The sequence below is a fragment of the Rhinoderma darwinii genome, unplaced genomic scaffold (assembly GCF_050947455.1).
Source record: "Rhinoderma darwinii isolate aRhiDar2 unplaced genomic scaffold, aRhiDar2.hap1 Scaffold_936, whole genome shotgun sequence".
Classification (NCBI taxonomy): Eukaryota; Metazoa; Chordata; class Amphibia; order Anura; family Rhinodermatidae; genus Rhinoderma; species Rhinoderma darwinii.
This window is the reverse complement of record NW_027464510.1, coordinates 1-13,218: the sequence shown is the minus strand read 5'-3', so window position 1 is coordinate 13,218 and position 13,218 is coordinate 1. Positions and strand designations below refer to the sequence as shown.

Below are 13,218 nucleotides of genomic sequence, written 5' to 3'. Positions count from 1 at the left end.
CTCCCCTTTTAATCCCATTATTTCAACACCTGTTGGACAATGCATGAGTGATAATGAGCTAATTGATTAAATGCAATTAATGAATACATTGCCACCTCTTGTTTTGTGTCGTCTGTGTGTCTGTGTTTCCGGCATTTCACATTGGAACAGCTCATTCACCTTCCTTGTCTTCTCTCCGCCCTCCCTTTTAGGTAAGTTAAAGAGCTGCACCTGAGCCAGCCACTGATTGATGCAGCACCACAGTCAAATAGTGGAGTGGAGTAGGGGAACAGCAAACAGCCATTAAAGCCGCCCGCCCGCCACAATGGACCTACCTGTGTACACTAGATGGATGTGATGGAATGTACTGTCGTCCCTACATTTCAAGAAGGAGTAAGAATTGCAGTTGCAACAAAGCCTTGCTTGCCTACAAAGAGAGCAGCAATTTGGATTTGTTACTATGTTACCTAGAAGAATAACAAACTGTGCAAGGATGGAGGTTGTAGGAGCAAGGAGAAGTTGTCTGTAAAGTTGGTGGATGCTTATTTTCCATTTTGCAGTCCCTTGTCTCCCTCTTGTGGCCTCCTGGAGGCAACTAGCTGTGCAAAAAAAGACAGCCTGGCGGCCGGCTGTTGCAGTGTTGCCCTCTCAGGCAACACTGAGTGACTGACTGAGCCGCACCGTCTTATATAAAGTTCAGACGGAACTTTGCACGTGTCATAGTGGAGCCCTGAGGAGCCAGAGCCAGCTTTCTGACATCATAATGGGGCCTCAGAGATAAAAGCCTGGGCCCAGGCAGTGTTGGTCAGTGCTGCTCAGCAGGCAGCACTGGACTGGACTGGATTACAGCTGATACAAGGTGTGAAGGAACAAGGGGTGGCTGTGGGCATGCACTTGCTGCCGCTGCCAGTGTTTATCTGCATGGCAGCAGGGCATTTGGGCGTTGCCAGGAAGGCGTTTTTATGTAGTTTCCTCCTCTTTCAGCACTGCATTGTGGTGCAAGCAAAAGAAGCAAATCCTGTCTGGCTTCCTCTCCGGCCTTTATTCACCTCCCGTGTAGCTGTGAGTGTGTGAGCCTGCAGGGCCCCATGGAATTGCCTAGAAGTAGGCTGAATCGCTGCAAGGGCTGAACAGCAGTATCGGGCAGGCTCGGGCAACGCGCGGCCTGTTCGGGTTATCGCTTCTCGGCCTTTTGGCTAAGATCAAGTGTAGTATCTGTTCTTATCAGTTTAATATCTGATACGTCCCCTATCTGGGGACCATATATTAAATGGATTTTTAGAACAGGGAGATGGAAATAGAGCTTGCTCTGTCCACTCCACGCATTGACCTGGTATTGCAGTATTTCCAGGACCGGTGCACCCTTTCCTTATGTGTTGACTAAAATCAGATTCCAAAAGTGTTTTTTTGTGTTTGCCATTGTTTCTGTCTTTCTGAAGGGATCTCCCCTTTTAATCCCATTATTTCAACACCTGTTGGACAATGCATGAGTGATAATGAGCTAATTGATTAAATGCAATTAATGAATACATTGCCACCTCTTGTTTTGTGTCGTCTGTGTGTCTGTGTTTCCGGCATTTCACATTGGAACAGCTCATTCACCTTCCTTGTCTTCTCTCCGCCCTCCCTTTTAGGTAAGTTAAAGAGCTGCACCTGAGCCAGCCACTGATTGATGCAGCACCACAGTCAAATAGTGGAGTGGAGTAGGGGAACAGCAAACAGCCATTAAAGCCGCCCACCCGCCACAATGGACCTACCTGTGTACACTAGATGGATGTGATGGAATGTACTGTCGTCCCTACATTTCAAGAAGGAGTAAGAATTGCAGTTGCAACAAAGCCTTGCTTGCCTACAAAGAGAGCAGCAATTTGGATTTGTTACTATGTTACCTAGAAGAATAACAAACTGTGCAAGGATGGAGGTTGTAGGAGCAAGGAGAAGTTGTCTGTAAAGTTGGTGGATGCTTATTTTCCATTTTGCAGTCCCTTGTCTCCCTCTTGTGGCCTCCTGGAGGCAACTAGCTGTGCAAAAAAAGACAGCCTGGCGGCCGGCTGTTGCAGTGTTGCCCTCTCAGGCAACACTGAGTGACTGACTGAGCCGCACCGTCTTATATAAAGTTCAGACGGAACTTTGCACGTGTCATAGTGGAGCCCTGAGGAGCCAGAGCCAGCTTTCTGACATCATAATGGGGCCTCAGAGATAAAAGCCTGGGCCCAGGCAGTGTTGGTCAGTGCTGCTCAGCAGGCAGCACTGGACTGGACTGGATTACAGCTGATACAAGGTGTGAAGGAACAAGGGGTGGCTGTGGGCATGCACTTGCTGCCGCTGCCAGTGTTTATCTGCATGGCAGCAGGGCATTTGGGCGTTGCCAGGAAGGCGTTTTTATGTAGATTCCTCCTCTTTCAGTTATCGCTTCTCGGCCTTTTGGCTAAGATCAAGTGTAGTATCTGTTCTTATCAGTTTAATATCTGATACGTCCCCTATCTGGGGACCATATATTAAATGGATTTTTAGAACAGGGAGATGGAAATAGAGCTTGCTCTGTCCACTCCACGCATTGACCTGGTATTGCAGTATTTCCAGGACCGGTGCACCCTTTCCTTATGTGTTGACTAAAATCAGATTCCAAAAGTGTTTTTTGTGTTTGCCATTGTTTCTGTCTTTCTGAAGGGATCTCCCCTTTTAATCCCATTATTTCAACACCTGTTGGACAATGCATGAGTGATAATGAGCTAATTGATTAAATGCAATTAATGAATACATTGCCACCTCTTGTTTTGTGTCGTCTGTGTGTCTGTGTTTCCGGCATTTCACATTGGAACAGCTCATTCACCTTCCTTGTCTTCTCTCCGCCCTCCCTTTTAGGTAAGTTAAAGAGCTGCACCTGAGCCAGCCACTGATTGATGCAGCACCACAGTCAAATAGTGGAGTGGAGTAGGGGAACAGCAAACAGCCATTAAAGCCGCCCGCCCGCCCGCCCGCCACAATGAACCTACCTGTGTACACTAGATGGATGTGATGGAATGTACTGTCGTCCCTACATTTCAAGAAGGAGTAAGAATTGCAGTTGCAACAAAGCCTTGCTTGCCTACAAAGAGAGCAGCAATTTGGATTTGTTACTATGTTACCTAGAAGAATAACAAACTGTGCAAGGATGGAGGTTGTAGGAGCAAGGAGAAGTTGTCTGTAAAGTTGGTGGATGCTTATTTTCCATTTTGCAGTCCCTTGTCTCCCTCTTGTGGCCTCCTGGAGGCAACTAGCTGTGCAAAAAAAGACAGCCTGGCGGCCGGCTGTTGCAGTGTTGCCCTCTCAGGCAACACTGAGTGACTGACTGAGCCGCACCGTCTTATATAAAGTTCAGACGGAACTTTGCACGTGTCATAGTGGAGCCCTGAGGAGCCAGAGCCAGCTTTCTGACATCATAATGGGGCCTCAGAGATAAAAGCCTGGGCCCAGGCAGTGTTGGTCAGTGCTGCTCAGCAGGCAGCACTGGACTGGACTGGATTACAGCTGATACAAGGTGTGAAGGAACAAGGGGTGGCTGTGGGCATGCACTTGCTGCCGCTGCCAGTGTTTATCTGCATGGCAGCAGGGCATTTGGGCGTTGCCAGGAAGGCGTTTTTATGTAGATTCCTCCTCTTTCAGCACTGCATTGTGGTGCAAGCAAAAGAAGCAAATCCTGTCTGGCTTCCTCTCCGGCCTTTATTCACCTCCCGTGTAGCTGTGAGTGTGTGAGCCTGCAGGGCCCCATGGAATTGCCTAGAAGTAGGCTGAATCGCTGCAAGGGCTGAACAGCAGTATCGGGCAGGCTCGGGCAACGCGCGGCCCGTTCGGGTTATCGCTTCTCGGCCTTTTGGCTAAGATCAAGTGTAGTATCTGTTCTTATCAGTTTAATATCTGATACGTCCCCTATCTGGGGACCATATATTAAATGGATTTTTAGAACAGGGAGATGGAAATAGAGCTTGCTCTGTCCACTCCACGCATTGACCTGGTATTGCAGTATTTCCAGGACCGGTGCACCCTTTCCTTATGTGTTGACTAAAATCAGATTCCAAAAGTGTTTTTTGTGTTTGCCATTGTTTCTGTCTTTCTGAAGGGATCTCCCCTTTTAATCCCATTATTTCAACACCTGTTGGACAATGCATGAGTGATAATGAGCTAATTGATTAAATGCAATTAATGAATACATTGCCACCTCTTGTTTTGTGTCGTCTGTGTGTCTGTGTTTCCGGCATTTCACATTGGAACAGCTCATTCACCTTCCTTGTCTTCTCTCCGCCCTCCCTTTTAGGTAAGTTAAAGAGCTGCACCTGAGCCAGCCACTGATTGATGCAGCACCACAGTCAAATAGTGGAGTGGAGTAGGGGAACAGCAAACAGCCATTAAAGCCGCCCGCCCGCCCGCCACAATGGACCTACCTGTGTACACTAGATGGATGTGATGGAATGTACTGTCGTCCCTACATTTCAAGAAGGAGTAAGAATTGCAGTTGCAACAAAGCCTTGCTTGCCTACAAAGAGAGCAGCAATTTGGATTTGTTACTATGTTACCTAGAAGAATAACAAACTGTGCAAGGATGGAGGTTGTAGGAGCAAGGAGAAGTTGTCTGTAAAGTTGGTGGATGCTTATTTTCCATTTTGCAGTCCCTTGTCTCCCTCTTGTGGCCTCCTGGAGGCAACTAGCTGTGCAAAAAAAGACAGCCTGGCGGCCGGCTGTTGCAGTGTTGCACTCTCAGGCAACACTGAGTGACTGACTGAGCCGCACCGTCTTATATAAAGTTCAGACGGAACTTTGCACGTGTCATAGTGGAGCCCTGAGGAGCCAGAGCCAGCTTTCTGACATCATAATGGGGCCTCAGAGATAAAAGCCTGGGCCCAGGCAGTGTTGGTCAGTGCTGCTCAGCAGGCAGCACTGGACTGGACTGGATTACAGCTGATACAAGGTGTGAAGGAACAAGGGGTGGCTGTGGGCATGCACTTGCTGCCGCTGCCAGTGTTTATCTGCATGGCAGCAGGGCATTTGGGCGTTGCCAGGAAGGCGTTTTTATGTAGATTCCTCCTCTTTCAGCACTGCATTGTGGTGCAAGCAAAAGAAGCAAATCCTGTCTGGCTTCCTCTCCGGCCTTTATTCACCTCCCGTGTAGCTGTGAGTGTGTGAGCCTGCAGGGCCCCATGGAATTGCCTAGAAGTAGGCTGAATCGCTGCAAGGGCTGAACAGCAGTATCGGGCAGGCTCGGGCAACGCGCGGCCCGTTCGGGTTATCGCTTCTCGGCCTTTTGGCTAAGATCAAGTGTAGTATCTGTTCTTATCAGTTTAATATCTGATACGTCCCCTATCTGGGGACCATATATTAAATGGATTTTTAGAACAGGGAGATGGAAATAGAGCTTGCTCTGTCCACTCCACGCATTGACCTGTTATTGCAGTATTTCCAGGACCAGTGCACCCTTTCCTTATGTGTTGACTAAAATCAGATTCCAAAAGTGTTTTTTGTGTTTGCCATTGTTTCTGTCTTTCTGAAGGGATCTCCCCTTTTAATCCCATTATTTCAACACCTGTTGGACAATGCATGAGTGATAATGAGCTAATTGATTAAATGCAATTAATGAATACATTGCCACCTCTTGTTTTGTGTCGTCTGTGTGTCTGTGTTTCCGGCATTTCACATTGGAACAGCTCATTCACCTTCCTTGTCTTCTCTCCGCCCTCCCTTTTAGGTAAGTTAAAGAGCTGCACCTGAGCCAGCCACTGATTGATGCAGCACCACAGTCAAATAGTGGAGTGGAGTAGGGGAACAGCAAACAGCCATTAAAGCCGCCCGCCCGCCCGCCCGCCACAATGAACCTACCTGTGTACACTAGATGGATGTGATGGAATGTACTGTCGTCCCTACATTTCAAGAAGGAGTAAGAATTGCAGTTGCAACAAAGCCTTGCTTGCCTACAAAGAGAGCAGCAATTTGGATTTGTTACTATGTTACCTAGAAGAATAACAAACTGTGCAAGGATGGAGGTTGTAGGAGCAAGGAGAAGTTGTCTGTAAAGTTGGTGGATGCTTATTTTCCATTTTGCAGTCCCTTGTCTCCCTCTTGTGGCCTCCTGGAGGCAACTAGCTGTGCAAAAAAAGACAGCCTGGCGGCCGGCTGTTGCAGTGTTGCCCTCTCAGGCAACACTGAGTGACTGACTGAGCCGCACCGTCTTATATAAAGTTCAGACGGAACTTTGCACGTGTCATAGTGGAGCCCTGAGGAGCCAGAGCCAGCTTTCTGACATCATAATGGGGCCTCAGAGATAAAAGCCTGGGCCCAGGCAGTGTTGGTCAGTGCTGCTCAGCAGGCAGCACTGGACTGGACTGGATTACAGCTGATACAAGGTGTGAAGGAACAAGGGGTGGCTGTGGGCATGCACTTGCTGCCGCTGCCAGTGTTTATCTGCATGGCAGCAGGGCATTTGGGCGTTGCCAGGAAGGCGTTTTTATGTAGATTCCTCCTCTTTCAGCACTGCATTGTGGTGCAAGCAAAAGAAGCAAATCCTGTCTGGCTTCCTCTCCGGCCTTTATTCACCTCCCGTGTAGCTGTGAGCGTGTGAGCCTGCAGGGCCCCATGGAATTGCCTAGAAGTAGGCTGAATCGCTGCAAGGGCTGAACAGCAGTATCGGGCAGGCTCGGGCAACGCGCGGCCCGTTCGGGTTATCGCTTCTCGGCCTTTTGGCTAAGATCAAGTGTAGTATCTGTTCTTATCAGTTTAATATCTGATACGTCCCCTATCTGGGGACCATATATTAAATGGATTTTTAGAACAGGGAGATGGAAATAGAGCTTGCTCTGTCCACTCCACGCATTGACCTGGTATTGCAGTATTTCCAGGACCGGTGCACCCTTTCCTTATGTGTTGACTAAAATCAGATTCCAAAAGTGTTTTTTGTGTTTGCCACTGTTTCTGTCTTTCTGAAGGGATCTCCCCTTTTAATCCCATTATTTCAACACCTGTTGGACAATGCATGAGTGATAATGAGCTAATTGATTAAATGCAATTAATGAATACATTGCCACCTCTTGTTTTGTGTCGTCTGTGTGTCTGTGTTTCCGGCATTTCACATTGGAACAGCTCATTCACCTTCCTTGTCTTCTCTCCGCCCTCCCTTTTAGGTAAGTTAAAGAGCTGCACCTGAGCCAGCCACTGATTGATGCAGCACCACAGTCAAATAGTGGAGTGGAGTAGGGGAACAGCAAACAGCCATTAAAGCCGCCCGCCCGCCACAATGGACCTACCTGTGTACACTAGATGGATGTGATGGCATGTACTGTCGTCCCTACATTTCAAGAAGGAGTAAGAATTGCAGTTGCAACAAAGCCTTGCTTGCCTACAAAGAGAGCAGCAATTTGGATTTGTTACTATGTTACCTAGAAGAATAACAAACTGTGCAAGGATGGAGGTTGTAGGAGCAAGGAGAAGTTGTCTGTAAAGTTGGTGGATGCTTATTTTCCATTTTGCAGTCCCTTGTCTCCCTCTTGTGGCCTCCTGGAGGCAACTAGCTGTGCAAAAAAAGACAGCCTGGCGGCCGGCTGTTGCAGTGTTGCCCTCTCAGGCAACACTGAGTGACTGACTGAGCCGCACCGTCTTATATAAAGTTCAGACGGAACTTTGCACGTGTCATAGTGGAGCCCTGAGGAGCCAGAGCCAGCTTTCTGACATCATAATGGGGCCTCAGAGATAAAAGCCTGGGCCCAGGCAGTGTTGGTCAGTGCTGCTCAGCAGGCAGCACTGGACTGGACTGGATTACAGCTGATACAAGGTGTGAAGGAACAAGGGGTGGCTGTGGGCATGCACTTGCTGCCGCTGCCAGTGTTTATCTGCATGGCAGCAGGGCATTTGGGCGTTGCCAGGAAGGCGTTTTTATGTAGATTCCTCCTCTTTCAGCACTGCATTGTGGTGCAAGCAAAAGAAGCAAATCCTGTCTGGCTTCCTCTCCGGCCTTTATTCACCTCCCGTGTAGCTGTGAGTGTGTGAGCCTGCAGGGCCCCATTGAATTGCCTAGAAGTAGGCTGAATCGCTGCAAGGGCTGAACAGCAGTATCGGGCAGGCTCGGGCAACGCGCGGCCCGTTCGGGTTATCGCTTCTCGGCCTTTTGGCTAAGATCAAGTGTAGTATCTGTTCTTATCAGTTTAATATCTGATACGTCCCCTATCTGGGGACCATATATTAAATGGATTTTTAGAACAGGGAGATGGAAATAGAGCTTGCTCTGTCCACTCCACGCATTGACCTGGTATTGCAGTATTTCCAGGACCGGTGCACCCTTTCCTTATGTGTTGACTAAAATCAGATTCCAAAAGTGTTTCTTGTGTTTGCCATTGTTTCTGTCTTTCTGAAGGGATCTCCCCTTTTAATCCCATTATTTCAACACCTGTTGGACAATGCATGAGTGATAATGAGCTAATTGATTAAATGCAATTAATGAATACATTGCCACCTCTTGTTTTGTGTCGTCTGTGTGTCTGTGTTTCCGGCATTTCACATTGGAACAGCTCATTCACCTTCCTTGTCTTCTCTCCGCCCTCCCTTTTAGGTAAGTTAAAGAGCTGCACCTGAGCCAGCCACTGATTGATGCAGCACCACAGTCAAATAGTGGAGTGGAGTAGGGGAACAGCAAACAGCCATTAAAGCCGCCCGCCCGCCACAATGGACCTACCTGTGTACACTAGATGGATGTGATGGAATGTACTGTCGTCCCTACATTTCAAGAAGGAGTAAGAATTGCAGTTGCAACAAAGCCTTGCTTGCCTACAAAGAGAGCAGCAATTTGGATTTGTTACTATGTTACCTAGAAGAATAACAAACTGTGCAAGGATGGAGGTTGTAGGAGCAAGGAGAAGTTGTCTGTAAAGTTGGTGGATGCTTATTTTCCATTTTGCAGTCCCTTGTCTCCCTCTTGTGGCCTCCTGGAGGCAACTAGCTGTGCAAAAAAAGACAGCCTGGCGGCCGGCTGTTGCAGTGTTGCCCTCTCAGGCAACACTGAGTGACTGACTGAGCCGCACCGTCTTATATAAAGTTCAGACGGAACTTTGCACGTGTCATAGTGGAGCCCTGAGGAGCCAGAGCCAGCTTTCTGACATCATAATGGGGCCTCAGAGATAAAAGCCTGGGCCCAGGCAGTGTTGGTCAGTGCTGCTCAGCAGGCAGCACTGGACTGGACTGGATTACAGCTGATACAAGGTGTGAAGGAACAAGGGGTGGCTGTGGGCATGCACTTGCTGCCGCTGCCAGTGTTTATCTGCATGGCAGCAGGGCATTTGGGCGTTGCCAGGAAGGCGTTTTTATGTAGTTTCCTCCTCTTTCAGCACTGCATTGTGGTGCAAGCAAAAGAAGCAAATCCTGTCTGGCTTCCTCTCCGGCCTTTATTCACCTCCCGTGTAGCTGTGAGTGTGTGAGCCTGCAGGGCCCCATGGAATTGCCTAGAAGTAGGCTGAATCGCTGCAAGGGCTGAACAGCAGTATCGGGCAGGCTCGGGCAACGCGCGGCCTGTTCGGGTTATCGCTTCTCGGCCTTTTGGCTAAGATCAAGTGTAGTATCTGTTCTTATCAGTTTAATATCTGATACGTCCCCTATCTGGGGACCATATATTAAATGGATTTTTAGAACAGGGAGATGGAAATAGAGCTTGCTCTGTCCACTCCACGCATTGACCTGGTATTGCAGTATTTCCAGGACCGGTGCACCCTTTCCTTATGTGTTGACTAAAATCAGATTCCAAAAGTGTTTTTTGTGTTTGCCATTGTTTCTGTCTTTCTGAAGGGATCTCCCCTTTTAATCCCATTATTTCAACACCTGTTGGACAATGCATGAGTGATAATGAGCTAATTGATTAAATGCAATTAATGAATACATTGCCACCTCTTGTTTTGTGTCGTCTGTGTGTCTGTGTTTCCGGCATTTCACATTGGAACAGCTCATTCACCTTCCTTGTCTTCTCTCCGCCCTCCCTTTTAGGTAAGTTAAAGAGCTGCACCTGAGCCAGCCACTGATTGATGCAGCACCACAGTCAAATAGTGGAGTGGAGTAGGGGAACAGCAAACAGCCATTAAAGCCGCCCACCCGCCACAATGGACCTACCTGTGTACACTAGATGGATGTGATGGAATGTACTGTCGTCCCTACATTTCAAGAAGGAGTAAGAATTGCAGTTGCAACAAAGCCTTGCTTGCCTACAAAGAGAGCAGCAATTTGGATTTGTTACTATGTTACCTAGAAGAATAACAAACTGTGCAAGGATGGAGGTTGTAGGAGCAAGGAGAAGTTGTCTGTAAAGTTGGTGGATGCTTATTTTCCATTTTGCAGTCCCTTGTCTCCCTCTTGTGGCCTCCTGGAGGCAACTAGCTGTGCAAAAAAAGACAGCCTGGCGGCCGGCTGTTGCAGTGTTGCCCTCTCAGGCAACACTGAGTGACTGACTGAGCCGCACCGTCTTATATAAAGTTCAGACGGAACTTTGCACGTGTCATAGTGGAGCCCTGAGGAGCCAGAGCCAGCTTTCTGACATCATAATGGGGCCTCAGAGATAAAAGCCTGGGCCCAGGCAGTGTTGGTCAGTGCTGCTCAGCAGGCAGCACTGGACTGGACTGGATTACAGCTGATACAAGGTGTGAAGGAACAAGGGGTGGCTGTGGGCATGCACTTGCTGCCGCTGCCAGTGTTTATCTGCATGGCAGCAGGGCATTTGGGCGTTGCCAGGAAGGCGTTTTTATGTAGATTCCTCCTCTTTCAGTTATCGCTTCTCGGCCTTTTGGCTAAGATCAAGTGTAGTATCTGTTCTTATCAGTTTAATATCTGATACGTCCCCTATCTGGGGACCATATATTAAATGGATTTTTAGAACAGGGAGATGGAAATAGAGCTTGCTCTGTCCACTCCACGCATTGACCTGGTATTGCAGTATTTCCAGGACCGGTGCACCCTTTCCTTATGTGTTGACTAAAATCAGATTCCAAAAGTGTTTTTTGTGTTTGCCATTGTTTCTGTCTTTCTGAAGGGATCTCCCCTTTTAATCCCATTATTTCAACACCTGTTGGACAATGCATGAGTGATAATGAGCTAATTGATTAAATGCAATTAATGAATACATTGCCACCTCTTGTTTTGTGTCGTCTGTGTGTCTGTGTTTCCGGCATTTCACATTGGAACAGCTCATTCACCTTCCTTGTCTTCTCTCCGCCCTCCCTTTTAGGTAAGTTAAAGAGCTGCACCTGAGCCAGCCACTGATTGATGCAGCACCACAGTCAAATAGTGGAGTGGAGTAGGGGAACAGCAAACAGCCATTAAAGCCGCCCGCCCGCCCGCCACAATGGACCTACCTGTGTACACTAGATGGATGTGATGGAATGTACTGTCGTCCCTACATTTCAAGAAGGAGTAAGAATTGCAGTTGCAACAAAGCCTTGCTTGCCTACAAAGAGAGCAGCAATTTGGATTTGTTACTATGTTACCTAGAAGAATAACAAACTGTGCAAGGATGGAGGTTGTAGGAGCAAGGAGAAGTTGTCTGTAAAGTTGGTGAATGCTTATTTTCCATTTTGCAGTCCCTTGTCTCCCTCTTGTGGCCTCCTGGAGGCAACTAGCTGTGCAAAAAAAGACAGCCTGGCGGCCGGCTGTTGCAGTGTTGCCCTCTCAGGCAACACTGAGTGACTGACTGAGCCGCGCCGTCTTATATAAAGTTCAGACGGAACTTTGCACGTGTCATAGTGGAGCCCTGAGGAGCCAGAGCCAGCTTTCTGACATCATAATGGGGCCTCAGAGATAAAAGCCTGGGCCCAGGCAGTGTTGGTCAGTGCTGCTCAGCAGGCAGCACTGGACTGGACTGGATTACAGCTGATACAAGGTGTGAAGGAACAAGGGGTGGCTGTGGGCATGCACTGGCTGCCGCTGCCAGTGTTTATCTGCATGGCAGCAGGGCATTTGGGCGTTGCCAGGAAGGCGTTTTTATGTAGATTCCTCCTCTTTCAGCACTGCATTGTGGTGCAAGCAAAAGAAGCAAATCCTGTCTGGCTTCCTCTCCGGCCTTTATTCACCTCCCGTGTAGCTGTGAGTGTGTGAGCCTGCAGGGCCCCATGGAATTGCCTAGAAGTAGGCTGAATCGCTGCAAGGGCTGAACAGCAGTATCGGGCAGGCTCGGGCAACGCGCGGCCCGTTCGGGTTATCGCTTCTCGGCCTTTTGGCTAAGATCAAGTGTAGTATCTGTTCTTATCAGTTTAATATCTGATACGTCCCCTATCTGGGGACCATATATTAAATGGATTTTTAGAACAGGGAGATGGAAATAGAGCTTGCTCTGTCCACTCCACGCATTGACCTGGTATTGCAGTATTTCCAGGACCGGTGCACCCTTTCCTTATGTGTTGACTAAAATCAGATTCCAAAAGTGTTTTTTGTGTTTGCCATTGTTTCTGTCTTTCTGAAGGGATCTCCCCTTTTAATCCCATTATTTCAACACCTGTTGGACAATGCATGAGTGATAATGAGCTAATTGATTAAATGCAATTAATGAATACATTGCCACCTCTTGTTTTGTGTCGTCTGTGTGTCTGTGTTTCCGGCATTTCACATTGGAACAGCTCATTCACCTTCCTTGTCTTCTCTCCGCCCTCCCTTTTAGGTAAGTTAAAGAGCTGCACCTGAGCCAGCCACTGATTGATGCAGCACCACAGTCAAATAGTGGAGTGGAGTAGGGGAACAGCAAACAGCCATTAAAGCCGCCCGCCCGCCCGCCACAATGGACCTACCTGTGTACACTAGATGGATGTGATGGAATGTACTGTCGTCCCTACATTTCAAGAAGGAGTAAGAATTGCAGTTGCAACAAAGCCTTGCTTGCCTACAAAGAGAGCAGCAATTTGGATTTGTTACTATGTTACCTAGAAGAATAACAAACTGTGCAAGGATGGAGGTTGTAGGAGCAAGGAGAAGTTGTCTGTAAAGTTGGTGAATGCTTATTTTCCATTTTGCAGTCCCTTGTCTCCCTCTTGTGGCCTCCTGGAGGCAACTAGCTGTGCAAAAAAAGACAGCCTGGCGGCCGGCTGTTGCAGTGTTGCCCTCTCAGGCAACACTGAGTGACTGACTGAGCCGCGCCGTCTTATATAAAGTTCAGACGGAACTTTGCACGTGTCATAGTGGAGCCCTGAGGAGCCAGAGCCAGCTTTCTGACATCATAATGGGGCCTCAGAGATAAAAGCCTGGGCCCAGGCAGTG

The 13,218-nt window shown here is 48.2% G+C and overlaps 9 non-coding genes across 9 annotated transcripts; all 9 read left to right on the top strand.

Moving 5' to 3' along the window:
* The first annotated feature begins 1,155 nt into the window (after window positions 1–1,155).
* LOC142733188 (U2 spliceosomal RNA) lies at window positions 1,156–1,346 on the top strand. Its single transcript, XR_012879995.1, has one exon. It is a non-coding gene; the product is annotated as a U2 spliceosomal RNA (small nuclear RNA).
* A 1,041-nt stretch (window positions 1,347–2,387) lies between these two features.
* On the top strand, window positions 2,388–2,578 carry LOC142733187 (U2 spliceosomal RNA). Its single transcript, XR_012879994.1, has one exon. It is a non-coding gene; the product is annotated as a U2 spliceosomal RNA (small nuclear RNA).
* Window positions 2,579–3,816: 1,238 nt separating this feature from the next.
* LOC142733186 (U2 spliceosomal RNA) lies at window positions 3,817–4,007 on the top strand. The gene has a single exon (XR_012879993.1). It is a non-coding gene; the product is annotated as a U2 spliceosomal RNA (small nuclear RNA).
* A 1,234-nt stretch (window positions 4,008–5,241) lies between these two features.
* LOC142733202 (U2 spliceosomal RNA) lies at window positions 5,242–5,432 on the top strand. Its single transcript, XR_012880007.1, has one exon. It is a non-coding gene; the product is annotated as a U2 spliceosomal RNA (small nuclear RNA).
* Window positions 5,433–6,670: 1,238 nt separating this feature from the next.
* LOC142733210 (U2 spliceosomal RNA) lies at window positions 6,671–6,861 on the top strand. The gene has a single exon (XR_012880014.1). It is a non-coding gene; the product is annotated as a U2 spliceosomal RNA (small nuclear RNA).
* A 1,230-nt stretch (window positions 6,862–8,091) lies between these two features.
* LOC142733209 (U2 spliceosomal RNA) lies at window positions 8,092–8,282 on the top strand. Its single transcript, XR_012880013.1, has one exon. It is a non-coding gene; the product is annotated as a U2 spliceosomal RNA (small nuclear RNA).
* A 1,230-nt stretch (window positions 8,283–9,512) lies between these two features.
* On the top strand, window positions 9,513–9,703 carry LOC142733208 (U2 spliceosomal RNA). The gene has a single exon (XR_012880012.1). It is a non-coding gene; the product is annotated as a U2 spliceosomal RNA (small nuclear RNA).
* A 1,040-nt stretch (window positions 9,704–10,743) lies between these two features.
* LOC142733197 (U2 spliceosomal RNA) lies at window positions 10,744–10,934 on the top strand. The gene has a single exon (XR_012880003.1). It is a non-coding gene; the product is annotated as a U2 spliceosomal RNA (small nuclear RNA).
* Window positions 10,935–12,168: 1,234 nt separating this feature from the next.
* LOC142733185 (U2 spliceosomal RNA) lies at window positions 12,169–12,359 on the top strand. Its single transcript, XR_012879992.1, has one exon. It is a non-coding gene; the product is annotated as a U2 spliceosomal RNA (small nuclear RNA).
* Window positions 12,360–13,218: the final 859 nt, after the last annotated feature.